A 6,519-nucleotide genomic window follows, 5' to 3' on the forward strand; every position below is an offset into this window, starting at 1 on the left:
ATGAAGAACCAGTCAAGGGAGATAGAATTCATTCCCTTGGGACTCACAGATGACCCACAGTTACAAATTGTGATTTTTACATTTCTCTTTCTCAACTACATTTTGAGTGTGATGGGGAACTTATCCATCATCCTCCTCACCCTACTGCATCCTCACCTCAAGACTCCAATGTATTTCTTCCTACAAAATTTCTCCTTCTTAGAAATTGATGACAATCTCTATTCCTAGATTCTTGACAACCATTGTGACTAAAAACAAAATCATTTCCTACAATGGTTGTGCATCTCAATTATTCTTTTTTCTTTTGTTAGGAGTTACAGAGTTCTACCTTCTGGCTGCCGTGTCCTATGACTGCTATGCAGCCATCTGCAAACCCCTGCATTACTCAATCATTATGAGAAGCAAAGTGTGCTACCAACTTCTACTCAGTTCACGGACAGCTGGCTTTCTGATTACCTTTCCACCGCTGGTCTTGGGACTAAAGCTGGAATTCTGTGCTTCCAAAGTAATTGATCATTTCATGTGTGACACTTCTCCTATCCTGCAGATTTCTTGCACAGACACTCACTTCCTAGAAATGATTTCATTTGTTTCAGCAGTTATAACACTAGTGGTCACACTACTCTTAGTTATTCTTTCCTATACATATATAATCAAGACCATTCTAAAAATTCCCTCTGCTCGGAAAAGAACAAAAGCTTTTTCCACTTGTTCATCCCACATGATTGTAGTTTCCCTTACTTATGGTAGCTGTGTCTCCATTTACATGAAGCCATCAGCAAAAGAAAGGGTGACTTAATCCAAAGATGTAGCTGTTATCTATACCTCAGTTGCCCCTTTACTCAATCCCTTCATTTATAGTCTTAGGATCAAGCAAATGAAACAAGCTTTCAAGGATACTCTCAAAAAAGTTTTCATTTTTTTCAAAAAATAAGGAAAAAAACTAAAATCTTGACAGAAACAGTGAATATATTTTTTGTTCCTTTTTTCATGTTTACTTAATTTACCCTTTCAGTAAGTTAAATTTCTTATAGCATTTAAACAAGTCTTTCAGCACAATACACTTTCCTACTTTATCTTTAATAGTTCTTGCAGTGTTAATATTAAGAGTTCCATCTTCAAATTTTCACAAATTTTAACTTTGTTTTAATCCCAAAGACATGCAACTTCAGGGTTGTGAAAAAAATTAGTTAGGTATTAATTTTTCCTGTACAGATTTGCCTGGATAAGTGTAATTAGTTTACATGCATACCTTGCCTTATATACTACACTAGTTATAATTTTTGTCTTCTTTAGAATGATACAGCTTGCTATGGAGAGACAAACAAACAGTTATCAAACAGTATGACTTCTCTTACAGTAAAGCTCTACACAAAATTGTGTTCTTATAGTAATGAAGGTTTAATTATTTCAGTGTATAAGAAATGCAGCTCAAAAAAGGGTAATTCTTATGACAGTTGTGATATATAGGAAAAAAAGAGTAAAATGGTGTTATAGGCATGTGTATAACAACATGCACAATGTTTGAGGCACTAGTCTCTAGTTCAAGTGTCACTAGCTTGATAATGGGAATGTAGGCTTTTAAGCCAGTCAGCCAGATATAAACCCAGGATAACATGTGAACCTGGTCAAATTTTAAAACTCTGTTGCTAAGTTTCTCCATTTATGAAATAGATGCAATAATAGTTCTTACTTGTTTATTTTGAGAATGCAATGAGGCAGTATGCATAAAGCAATTTTAGATTAGAACCTGGCCCACAGTGAGTTATCAACAAGGGTTAGCTCCCCTTGGAGGGAAAGCTTGCCTCACTAGGGGTAGTATGTAACAAGGGAAGAAAAAGAGGCAACATCAAATCATAAAAAGCTTTTATGACCTAAAATGTATTACGACTTAATCTAATTGGTCTATAGACCTGAAAATTTAGTGTGACTACATTACCGAGATAAAAATTCCATGTGTCTGTACCTAAAATAACTTTTTAAATCACATGGAATAGTCTAGAAACATGGACTGTAAATGATTCTGAGGCTGATTTTTCACAATGTGATCAGATTTTTATATTATAAAGATTGATCTGTTAAATGTACTGAGAATGTTTTTTTTAGATATTTGGGGTTAGAAGACAGGGGAGAGGATCAACACTTTAAGCTAAATGAGATATTTTAAAGGTCAAAAACACAATAGTGACAGTGGATTGCAAGCTCAGGGAGCAGACTCCAGAGATGTTTAGGGGAATGAACTGAGGTTAAACTGTTGAACATTTTCATGTCCGGGATTAACGAAAGAAAGTTATTTTAAAAAAAGGAGAAAGAAAAGACTCTTCTTGGGCTCTCCCTGCTGTCCACTCTGTGCACAAGCACCGAAATGTCTAATGTCTTTTTTTAGAAAAGAAGTTTTCTTAATATCAGTCAGATCAAAAAAATCACCTATAAAACATATGGGGTTCTATATTGGATATAATTTTTCATCAGAGACATATAAGTGAAGAATTTACTGAGGTGATTGATGGCTGTTGTGGATTAAATTGCACCCCTCCACCCAAAATGTGTGTCAACTTGGCTAGGCCATGATTGTCAGTAGCATATGATTGCCCACCATTTTGTCATCTGATGTGATTTTCCTATGTGTAGTAAATCCTGCCACTATAAAGTTGATGAGGCAGGATTAGAAGCAGTTACATAAATGAGGTAGGCTCAATCTACAGGATTAGATAGTATGTTGAGTCAATCTCTTTGGAAACATAAAAAAGAGAAGCAAGCAGAGAGACAGGGGGACCTCATACCACCAAGAAAAACCACCAAGAACATAGCACATCCTTTGGACCTGGGGTCCCTAAACTGAGAAGCTCCTCGACCAGGGGAAAATTGATGACAAAGACCTTCCTGCAGAGCCAGCAGAGAAAAAAAGCCTCCCCTGAAGCTGGCATCCTGAATTAGGACTTCTAGACCCCTAGACTGTGAGAGAATAAATTTCTCTTTTTTAAGCCATCCACATGTGGTATTTCTGTTATAGCAGTGCTAGATAACTAAGACAATGGCATATCTATTATTTATGTGGCCTTGAATAGAAATCATTTAATTTTAATTTATGTTCAAATTTGTTTTACAATCTTTCAAAGCAATAATTTTTAGTCATCTACTTTTCCTTGGCAGAAAGAAAAGTGTTAGTTCATGTGATTATATTCATGGACCTGAGAACTTTCACTCATGCAGTTTGTTTTTTCAATATACTTTTTTAAAATTACTGGATCCTTATCAGATAAATGATGGTCAAATATTTTTTCCATTCTATCGATTACATTTTCATTTTCTTGGTAGTGTCACTTAATGCACAAAAACTTTTCATGAAATGGAGAAAAGAATACTTGCTTTTAATGTACAAATATGTAATTTGTATGATAATTTTTTTACAAAGAATGAGCAGGATCAAGATACACTGAACATTATTGAAATTAAGACATTATTCATCTGAATTACTTGGTTTTACATTAAGATGCTAACTGTAATCCACAAGAAATCATTAAGAAACTAACTTGAAACATGCTGTAAAAGATACAATAAATAAATTTAAGGGTAAACTAAAGAAATCATTAAGAAAATAACTTGAAACATATGCTGTAAAAGATACAATAAATAAATTTAAGGGTACACTAGAACGTACCAATTTAACACAAAAGAAGCCAGCAATCCAGGAATAGACTAATAAAAAAGACATAAGTATATTAAAAAAGGAAGACATAAGTCCTACTTTATCAGTAATTAAACTTAAACAGTGAAACAACTCAATTGAAAGGCAGAGATTGGAAACAGTCTAAAAAGAGAACATAACGCAAATATATGTCTGTCTATTACAGGCACTCTTTAAATTAAAAGACACAAATAGATTGAAAATAGGATTTAAAAGATAGGCCATGTATTCCGGACTGAAAGTGTCTCCGAAATATATATATATTGAAGTGCTAAAAATTGTACCTGGAAGTCGTGACCTTGTTTGGGAAAATAGCGCTATTCTTTGAAGACAAAAGAAAAACCTTTGCCATCCTGATGATTATAACTCATAGTGACCATATAGGACAGAGTAGAACCACCCCATAGGGTTTCCAAAGAGCAGCTGATGATATTGTCACTTAAGCCATACCAGAGTAGGATAGGTCCTATTGCATTCTGAGTGGTATCTTAAAAGGAGAAAACAGACAGGGAGATGGAAAGAAACACACAGAGTAAGACAGATGCCAGGTGATAAGGGAGGCAGACACATCTATAAGCATCCATAAGCATGCCAAGAGTAGCAAAGGGCTACAAGAAGCTACAAGGAGCCCTGACGGTGCAATAGCTAATAGCTCAGCTCCTAACCAAAAGGTCAGCAGTTGGAATCCACCAGCCACTCTTTGAAAACCCCATGAGAAAGTTCCGCTCTATCCCATAGGGTTGCTATGAGTTGGAATTGACCCAATGGCAACAGTTTTTTTTTTTTTTTTTTTTTTGGCTGCAAGAAGCTGAGACAGGAAGGACCTTTTCCTAGAACAAACAGAGAGAGAGCTCATAGACCCATTAATGAATTTGGGCCTCTAGCCTTCAGAACTGAGACAATAAACTCTGTTCTTCGAAGCCATTTACTTTGTAGTATTTTGTTATGGCAGCACTAGGAATCTAACATACCATGTGAGCAGTAGCCAAAAAAAAAAAAAAAAAAAGAGCTGGGTCGCCTATAATAATACTCAACATATTAGACTTTAAGACAAAAAAGTTACAGGATACAAATAATATTTTATAATATTAAAGTGTCTATTGGGCAGAATAAACAATTATAAACATGTATTCACCTAACATTTCACAATAATAGAGACTTCAATAACTTATTTTCAATAATGGATATAAAACTAGGCAGTATACATGGGACATATTCCAGAGTGACCATATACCAGACTATAAAACAAACAAACAAACCTAAATAATACAAAATATGTTCTTTGACCAAAATACAATTAAATTAGAAGTCAACAAGAGAAGAAAATATAAGAAAATCACAAATATATGTAAATTAAACAGTACACTCCTAAATAACAAATGAGCCAAAGAATAAATCACAAGGAGAGTTTAAAAATAATATTTTTAGATAAAAGGAAGTGAAAAACAGCATGCTGAAACATATGGATTGCAGCTTTAGAATCATTTATGGAGAAATTAATAGCTCCAAGTGCCTATGTTAAAAAGGAAGACAGATCTCAAATCAATAAACAAATGTTTTACCTTTGGAAACAAGAAAAAGAAGAGTAAAATGGCACAAAACAAACAAAAGAGAGTACATATTATATGATTTTATTCATATGAAATTCTAGTAAATGAAAACTAATTGTAGATCCATTGTTGCCTGTATAAACACAGATGTAGGTGTTAATATTGATGTAGATATATATAAATATTTGACTTAATAACTATATATATATTTTGTGAAACCAAGAAGTTCACTAATGAGAGGACAGTACAAGATTTTCAAATCTTTGATTAAAATATATTTATTGAGTATAAATTATGTCACCTTTACCAGGCACTAGAGATATAAATATAAAACAACCAAGGCCTGTTTCTTCCAAGTTAGGTAGTAATTTAAAGGAAACAGATTTATGTACAAATAATTTCAGTAGAGTAAGCTAAGAGGACAAAGTTTTGGGAGAGCAAAGAGGAGACAGCACCTAATCTTGGCTTTACACAAAGGGAAGATTTCAAGGATTTTATTAAATTTAGACCAAACCTTAAAGAAAAGTATGCATGTATATGTGTGTGTATTTGTGTGTATGTGTGCACGTCTGAAAACGCCTAGTGTTTACAGGAATAAATGAAAGATTTGATGATATTAGTGCAAATGTTGCACAGGGCCTAGGTTCTGGATTGCACAGGGTTAGTTTAAGAACAACAAAAAGGAGAAAACTGATCTCCCAGCACTTGTCCAAAATAATTTTCTACAATAATGGAAATGTTCTATAATCTGTGCTGCCTGATACATTAGCCACTAGACACATGTGGCTACTGATCATTTTAGATACGGCTAGTGTGACTAAGGAACTGAATTGCTATTTATTTCATTCATATTTAAATTTAAATAACCACAAAAGTAACTTACTCCTGAGCAAGGCTGATACTTGGTTATTAGTTCAAATTCAAATAATATTACTGCTTTAAAGATGAAGCACAGGACATTCTGGAAACATGTAAGAGTTTGAGAGAATCAGAGAAAACTTCTCCAAGAGAGTGCAATTAAAGTACAAATGAATTGAGGTACCAGAGAAACCACCTCTAGCAGACAGAAGAACACATGTGAATGTCCTGAAGGAGAAGAGAGAGTGTCAGATTGTTAAAGAAACAAACAACGAAGAACGAGTATCTCAAAATGACAAAAGCGAGGGACATGCTCATCGATAGGTAGACTTAACATTGTGAAAATGTCAATTCTACCCAAAGCAATCCACAAATACAAAGCAATTCTCTTCCAAATACCAACAGCATTCTTCAAAGAGATGG

At 34.1% G+C, this 6,519-nt stretch overlaps 1 pseudogene; it reads left to right on the forward strand.

Annotated features, from left to right (window-relative positions):
• LOC126063213 (olfactory receptor 6C6-like) lies at window positions 1-934 on the forward strand (annotated as a pseudogene).
• Window positions 935-6,519: the final 5,585 nt, after the last annotated feature.

This window comes from Elephas maximus, chromosome 19 (genome assembly GCF_024166365.1).
Source record: "Elephas maximus indicus isolate mEleMax1 chromosome 19, mEleMax1 primary haplotype, whole genome shotgun sequence".
Taxonomy (NCBI): Eukaryota; Metazoa; Chordata; class Mammalia; order Proboscidea; family Elephantidae; genus Elephas; species Elephas maximus.